At 40.5% G+C, this 8,967-nt stretch overlaps 1 pseudogene; it reads left to right on the top strand.

Annotated features, from left to right (window-relative positions):
• Positions 1-231: 231 nt before the first annotated feature.
• LOC101413205 (voltage-dependent anion-selective channel protein 2 pseudogene) lies at positions 232-1,122 on the top strand (annotated as a pseudogene).
• Positions 1,123-8,967: the final 7,845 nt, after the last annotated feature.

The raw sequence follows: 8,967 nt of genomic DNA on the forward strand, positions 1-8,967 counted from the left end.
GAGTGCCAATCTTTACTTATGCGTATGACAAGACAATGAACTAGCCAGTCGGGGACTGTCCCTGTTACTGTCATCTAGTAGCAGAAGATAAAAGCCATAAAGATCTTATGCTATCACTTCGCCCTCCAGCCACAGCAGCTGCATCCCTATCTTGACCAAGCCCAGTGGCTTCAGCTACCAGCAGAGCCCCCCTCAGGAAACAAGCAGACTACCTCTTCCCATGGCCTCACCATGGCAACCGACGGGCAGAGCTGCAAGTGGCCTATGTGTATTCTTTGTCATATGCTTACCTGGGCAAAGCTGCCAGAGATAGTTTCAACACAGGATTTGGTTTTGGGTTGGTGAAATAGGATGTGAAAACAGTGTCATGCTGTGGCATGGAATTCTCAACATCCGGTTCATCTAATACAGACATTGCTAAAGTTGGGGACCAAATACAAATGGCGTGAGTATGGTCTCACTTTCAAAGAAAAATGAAAGACTGAGAGCACTCTGGAAACAGAAATTGCAATCAAAGACCAGATTTGTCAAGGTTTGAAACTGACATTTGATACAGCCTTCTCACCAAACACGGGTAAGAAAAGTGGTGAAATCAAGTCTTCTTACAAGAGGGAGTGCATAGACCTTGGTTGTGATGTTGACTTTAATTTTGCTGCACCTGCAATCCATGGTTCAGCTGTCTTTGGTTATGAGAGCTGGCTTGCTGGTTATCAGATGACCTTTGACAGTGCCAAATTAAAAACTGATGAGAAATAACTTTGCAGTGGGCCACAGGACTGGAGACTTGCAACTACACACTAATGTCAATGATGGGACAGCATTTGGATCTGTCCAAATTGATGGGAGGATCAATTTATCAGAAAGCATGTGAAGATCTTGACACTTTAGTAAAACTTTCTTGGACATTGGGTACCAGCTGCACTTGTTTGGCATTGCAGCTAAACATCAGCAGGATCCCACTGCTTCCAATTCTGCAAAAGTCAACAATTCTAGTTTAATTGGAATGGGCTACACTCAGACTCTGAGCTTGGTGTGAAGCCTACGTTGTCTGTTCTGGTAGACAGGAAAAGCATTCATGCTGGAGGCCACACATGTGGGCTTGCCCTAGAGTCAAAGGCTTAATCCAGCTGAAGAAATCTCTGGGAGTGGATGGAAAAAGATATGCTCTTAATATATTTCCATTGCGACCTAATATATTTCCATTGTGACATCCTCTCCCCTCCAAGAAGGTGATCAAAACAAAGGGTGATCTAAACAAGAGATGTATTTTAAATATTTAGACAGTTACTTGTTAGCTTATTTCCAGTTGAATTGGCTAATTAACAATGCTGCAGTCATGTAGTCTACCTATACATTATTTAAATGTATTTAACAGTTAAATACACTGCCCATCAATAATGAAATAGACCTTTATGAAAGCTGGGTGGGAAAAAAAAATAAAGATCATATGCTAAATCATCCTGGGCTGTGATGAATGGGTTGACCTTGTCCTTCTTTACCTTGCCTAGGACACCCAATTGTAGAGCCCATGATATGTCCACTCTTTCCTACTTCAAGAGAGCTCAAGCATTTTGGCTCTGGCATAAGATAGCAAGTTTGGCTATGGACTGGATGAAGAGAAAGGGAGAGTTGCATTACAGTTCTTTGTTTCACCACTGTATTTAGGCTGGATAGCAAGCATGCTTAAGAGAATTGCCCAATAGTGTTGGCTTGGAGAAAAGCAGTATAAATTCTACCTACTGCTGAGGGAGTCTGACCATCTCATTGAGCTTGGCAAGGTCCTGGATTGAATCCTTGGTGTGATAAGCAGGGAGACTGAACATAGGGAAGCTCTGAACCTGGCAGTGAAGTGGTCATTTATATACATATTTACATTTACAAGAAGAATACATTTTTATAAATGTATTATTATATAAGGTTATTAATACATTAGACATTCTATCAACACTGATTTTGGCCCAGGCTGATAGAAAAGAGAAAAGTCTTTCGGATTTCATATAGTTTGTCTGCAGTTTTCTTCAAGTGTATTCCTAGGTTTTTCTTTTGGCTCTGCTTTCTTTTGTCTCCAGTGCAAGAAATTCTATCTAGTCCCAACTTTTGCTACCTAGCCTCGTAGTAATTCTGGAATAGCCAATTTATAGTTGATTTATTGACCTGAGCAACTTCCTGTGTGCTTAAGTACTATTCCACAATAAAAATTTTAAATATTATATAATAATTAATTGCATAGATGTTCTACAATTTGTTTAACCATTTCCCAATGTTGGACATTTAGTTGCTTGTGGTTTTTTTTTCTTTAACTTGCTATTATAAATTATAGGTTTAAATAACAATAAATACATAGATTTATTTTTGTGATTTTATCTTATGGCTTCTTTTGGTTAAATTCTTAGAAGTGAAAGTTCTGGGTCACAGGATATGCTGTTTTGTCATTATTTTAATTTTTGCTGAAGTTAAATCAACCAAGATGAGAATTGTGTCAAGATCATTTTAGAGATAATAACAAAGTCGTATCCCATGCAAAAACAAATCAATGAAATCTTTTCAGTTAAGGTAAGTGACTATGGAGGTTCAGGATGGTTTATTGAATATTATGGTAATTGACTTATTTCTAGCTACAGGGAGATGGAAATATATTCTGGGTTTAGAAGGAACATTGGTGAAGACCTGGGAACATTGTCTTCTTTATATTCTGGAGGAAAGTGCTGTTTCTTAGAATGAATAATTCTTTATGTCTATAGAATCACAGAATCTGAAAGTACATGCAGACCTTGGCATAACTTTTGTCATCATAATGGGTAATATAATAGTATAGCTAGACTGGAAGAAAGGAAAAGACATCAACTGTATGTATGGATCTGATGAGGGCAGCTTAGAGCAGGCACCAGAGAATGACAGCACAGTTTGGCAGAGGGGAACAGTGAAGACGGGGAAGGGTTGGATTCCTTTAGGTTCTTGGTTATATTTCCAAATGAGTTTAAGAACATGCCGGTTTAGTAGGCTAGTATGAAGAATTTTGGGGGGAAATGGGGAAAAGAACAGAGCTTGCTGAGAAATGGGAGAGAAAGATGGAAATACACACCAAGATTTGGTGTGGGCTCCTCTAGGGAGAGAGTATGAGCTCTGCCTCCTGTGATTATCTTTTAAACTGTTCATTATTACTCCCTCTTGCTAATGATAAGGGAATGGGCCCCATTGTTATTGGTTACCCCACCAGCGGTGGGGGCCAATGGTGAGGCCTGTTTGGAATACTTGGGGCCAAGAAGAAGACCTGGAAAGAGAAACTGGGACCTCAAGGTTAAACTCAAGGTCATTGAGGTCTTGTAGCCATGGGGTCTTACAGCCATGTTGTCTGACTGCCATGTTGTGGTTTGTCTTCTACTTGTTTTCCTGTACTAACCTGCCTCAACAGTAACAGAGTGCTCAGAGGAGATGCAGAGGGTGGAAGTCTAGTAAGGCACCAGAGGCACAGAAGTTTTGGATCATAATTGAGTATGGAAAGAAAGGAACAACCTAAATGTCCAGCATTGGAAAACTGGTTAAATATATTATAGACATCTATGCAATCAAAAATTACATTGATTCTCCAAGTGCCACCCCAACCACAGCAGTCTTTTCCCAAACAGCAACAACCCTCTACTTCCCATCAGTGCCCAGATCCTGGGCAAAAGCAAAGATCCTACACTTCTCTCAGAGGCAATCAACGCCCTACACTTGCACCACTAAAGGGGTCTTTCTCAGGTCTCCTGCTCTGTCTTTTGTCTTTTCCATGAGCACCTGCTGGAGGCCCATGGGAATTTTCTGGTGAGTGTAAGTGTGCATTTTGCAGTCCCAGGGATCCTAAGCTGTCAATTAAAGAATTTGTTAACATTTTATCACTTTTATGACTGCCACCTCTTTCTTCTATGGTCTGCCCAAAGCATAATAGTTCATGTGTCTTATCTCTATTTAGAGCGACTTATCTTCCCTTAGAATTCAGTTCATCCAGTTGCCTTGCAATCTTAGCTCTCCCAAGAGCTAAAAAAATGTTACAGCATTTTGATTACTTTTTTCCTTGTTGTTATGTTGAGAATAGCATTCTAGTGGAACTTTCTACATGCTAGGTGGAAGCAGAGATATAACTGACTTTAGAAACTTTAAAATATGTTACTTAGTTATAAAATAAATTAAATTGTAAAAATGCCTAAGTTTAATTTTTAAAAAGAAAATGAGAAATTCAGCTATGTATTCAATTAGTGGCATACACAGACAAAGCATTTGTGTATCCCTAGTTGCATATATTCTAAGGACCAAAAAGACAACACATTTTAAAAAATGGTAGTGTTGGTATTGTTATTTTGAGCATATTGTGCATTTATTGTGATATAAAGCAAATGAGCAATTATGTGTTCTACTATTCCCAATATCCTTGAGAACTGAGATTCTTAGTGTGTAGGAAAGGAGATATGATGAAGACAGGAAAGTTTAAATAAAACCACTATATTCCTAATGAATGCATGATGAACTTCATTAAAAAAAAAAAATCTTAGTTTTGTTGACTGAAAAGGTCTAAGAACAATCACAATACAAGTAATGTGAGATGTTTTTACCACCGAAAGGAACCAGGACCATTTGGATATATAGCTGAGACCAGCTCTGTGTAAGTTATGTGCAATATAAGTCTGGAACATATTATCTAAAGATAAAAAACAAACAAAAAAACACACTCTTGGAGAGTGGATATGGCTCAAGTGGTTGAGCACCTATCTTCCACATGGGAGGTCCAAGGTTCAGTCCCAGTGCTTTCTAAAAACAAACAAAAACAAGCCAACAAATGAAAAAAACAACTCAGGGGAGTGGATAGCTGATGTGGCTCAGTGGTTGAGTGCCTGCTTCCCACATACAAGGTCTGGGGTTCAATCCCTGGACATAGTACCTTAGAAAAGCAAAACAAAGCAAAACAAAAAACAAAACAATCCAAGCCTTTCAAAGACAAGATCTGTCAAGGGAACTCAGGAGCCAGTTTGAACTGGTTCCCACTGACTCAAATCTAAAAGGATAACTACAATAAATTGAATATACTTGAAATTTTTTTTTGATTCATGAGTTCTTCATAGTATAAACAAACAAAAAGTAAAAGCAAATATATGAATGCTAATTGGCTACCACTGAAAGATGCTATAGAAACAGCTCATAATTTTGAAAAGTGGTTAGTGGGAAGCGGACTTGGCCCAGTGGTTAATGTGTCCGTCTACCACATGGGAGGTCCGCGGTTCAAACCCCAAGCCTCCTTGACCCGTGTGGAGCTGGCCCATGCTCAGTGCTGATGTGCGCAAGGAGTGCCGTGCCATGCAGGGGTGTCCCCCGTGTAGGGGAGCCCCACGTGCTAGGAGTGCACCCTGTAAGGAGAGCTGCCCAGTGCAAAAGAAAGTCCAGCCTGCCCAGGAATGGTGCCGCACACATGCAGAGCTGACACAACAAGATGACCCAAGAAAAAGAAACACAGATTTCCATGCCGCTGACAACAGAAGCGGGCAAAGAAGAAGATGCAGCAAATAGACACAGAAAACAGACAACCAGGGTGGGTGGGGAGGGGAGATAAATAAATGAATAAATAAATAAATAAATAAATAAATCTTTAAAAAAAAGAAAAGAAAAGTGGTTAGTGAAGGAAAAGAATCACACATTTATCCTACCTTTCCTATATTGAGGAATCAAATAGAAGATGCTTAACTTTAAAGTATTCCAGCTAGTAAATGAAGAAAGAAAATCAGAAATAGGTTATCACCATTTTTCAGCTCATAATGAATTAATGAATGTAGACATTGAATGTCAATAGTACACTTATTTCTACTATGTCCTCACTAATAACATAGGGGAAAAATGGAGAATGATAACTAATTGACTGGGAAACAGATGTAGCTCAAGTGATAGACTGCCTACCATATAGGAGGTCCAGGGTTCAAACCCAGGGCCTCCTGGCTCGTGTGGTGAGCTGGGCCATGCGTGGTGCTGCTGTGCTCAAGGAGTGCTATGCCATGCAGGGTTGTCCCCTGCATGGCAGAGCCCCATGTGCAAGGAATGCACCCTGCAAGGAAAGCTGCCCTGTGTGAAAAAAGCACAGCTCACCCAGGAGTGGCACCACACACAGAGAGGTGACGCAGCAAGATGACGCAACAAAAGAGTCAGATTCTTGGTGCCACCAAGCCTGCAAGTGGATGCAGAAGAACACACAGTGAATGGACACAAGAGAGCAGACAATGGGGGGGAGGGGCGGAGAAATAAATAACATAAATCTTTTTTTTAAAAAAGATAACTAATTGGCAATCATCTATGTATAAGGAGAAAGCAATCAAGCAAAATTGTAAGATGGATTATTATTTTTTTAAAGATTTATTTTGTTCATTTATTTCTCCCCACTGCCTCATTATTTTCTCTCATTATTCATCTTCCTTTCAGGAGGCACCACAAACCCAACCTGATGCCTCCCATGTGGTAGGAACGCACCTAATTGCATAAGCTACCTTGGCTCCCTGCTTTGTTGTGTCTCTCATTATGTTTTCCTCCTCATGTTGCTAGTTACATCATCTTGTTGTGTCATCTCACCATGCCATCCCATTGCATCAGCTCACTGCCTTGCTTGTCTTCTCCAGGAGGCACCAGAACTGACCTTCCATGTGGTAGATGTGCGCTCAGTTGCTTGAGCCACATCTGCTTCCCTGTAAGACAGATTATTTAGGTTAACGTAATAATTCCTGTTCAGAGCTATGATCATTTTAAAATATGGTATCAAAATTCTTTGGTATTCCTCCTATTGAGAGGTAGGTGTTGTTCTTAGTATAGTGGGGAGCCACGTAAAATGGCAGCTTCCTACTAAACTGAGAGGCATATATCAGAACAAAGAAAGACTTGGACAAAGTCCAGCTCAGCGAGCAAAGAGCATTAATAGGGGACTCACATGGGGCCCTTCCCTCAATGGTCTGGAAGGGAGATCTTCTCTCTTAGAGAGTCCAAGGCTGGTTGTGCCCTAAATCCTCACCTGTGTCTGTGGGCAGTAAGTGTGGCACTTTCAAAACTGGACCCACACTTGCCACAGTGCAAGAGAGGCCTTTTATGTTATATTTCTATATATGGATGGAGAGGACATGTGAGGGGGAGGAGCATGAGTGAAAAGGGCAGTGCTCAAGAAAGATAATCAAGAACTGGAGATTCATAGCGTTTTCCAGCAGGGCAGAAGTTCTATTTTCTCAGTAGCTACATTAAAATGAGTATTTACAATGTTTGTCAGTAGGCCTAAAGTTATGTCTTTACAGTAATTATTAAGGGATCTATTGATACAAAGGTGGTCAAGCAGTTCACAGATGAGATTTTCTTAGAGTTTTATGGGAGTGAAGTCTAAGCGTACAAGTTTTACTCATCAGTCACAAGCTTACAAACAGTTATTTCTCAAGGCTTGCTGTGTAACTATTAAGAACTGAAATGCTTCTGTGACTAGACAGGGAAAGAGCTGGAAAGGTTGTGGGAAAAAATGCCAAGCCATATATGCCACAGAGGTATATGCTCTCTCCTTTTGAATGAGAGAGGTCTTTGAGGGCTCAAATGGAGTGAATGGAGTATTGGAGAAATGATGCTACGTGTCTTTCAAAGCTAAGTCATAAAAGGAACCATCCACGTTCTCATCTTGGGATGCAAACCGCCATGCTGGGAGGCAGCCCAAGCTGCATGGATAGGCCCTGCTCTGGCCAATACGCCCAATATCTGCTCTATATGGGAGTAAGGACCTCTTTGAAATGACGATGGTCCCATCCACTAACCAACTGCAACAGCACGAAAGACGACAAACAAGAACTGCCAGACTGAGTCTAGTCAACTCCCAAACAAGAGAATAAAAATAAAGTAGCGGTTTTAAACCTCTAAATTTTGGAGTGATTTGTTATGCAGAGAAAGATAACTGCAACCGGAGGGATAAGTGAGACTGTCATGTTGGGGTTAATAGCACTTTAGCTGGGGCAAGCTACATCTAATCCTTTCTGGAACTGGGGTTTTGAGAGATACAAAGCCATGCTTGTGATCACCCAATAAGCCTCAGGTCACAGTGGCCACTTTAGCATAGAAATAATAGGAGGTATTAGAAGACTTTTGTGATAGATTCCTAGTCAATGGGACTTGTTGGTTGGGTGTCAGAGAGGCACTGAGGCGGCTGACTGTGAACTATGACAGCAATGGTAATTCTAATGCTCTTTCCTGTTTGTCTTATTCTGTACAAATAGACTTATTTCCTTTGGGAAAGATTTCCTTCAGTCTATATAATATGGATAGGACTGTCATTCACTGTTTGCTGTTCATCATTCCATCTATGTCGAATCAGAATGTCTCACAAGTTTTGAAAATGTCTTAGTAATATATGATTCAAGTAAGACTTATCAGTGGGTACTAAAACTAGAGGATATTTATGTAGTCTCAGAGTATCTCCCTGCAGATTATTTCTCAATAGAAAGGGGAAAATATTAACTTTAAAGGGGAGAAACTGGAAGATGCTATCTCAAATTAATAATGTTAACATCGCCAGTATGAGGCAAATCAGCACAATGTGCCTCTTGATAAGATATACTGAGCTGCCCTGCACAGGAGTGCTGCCCCAACAGGAGTGCTGACCCATATGGAGAGCTGGTGCAGCAAGATGATGCAACAAAAGGAGACACAGAGGAGAGATAATAAGAGACACAGCAGACCAAGGAACTAAGGTGGCGCAAGAGAATGATCACCTCTCTCCTACTCCGGAAGGTCCCAGGATCGGTTCCTGGAGATGCCTAATGAGAATACAAACAGACACAGAGGAACACAGAGCGAATGGACACAAAGAGCAGACAATGGAGGGAATGGGGGAGAATTAATAAATAAATAAATCTTAAAAAAAAAAAGATATACTGAGAAGGGTATGATCTCATTGAAGTAGTCTTCCTGCCAAAAATGCTAAACCTGTATGAA

Source organism: Dasypus novemcinctus, chromosome 5 (genome assembly GCF_030445035.2).
Source record: "Dasypus novemcinctus isolate mDasNov1 chromosome 5, mDasNov1.1.hap2, whole genome shotgun sequence".
NCBI lineage: Eukaryota > Metazoa > Chordata > Mammalia > Cingulata > Dasypodidae > Dasypus > Dasypus novemcinctus.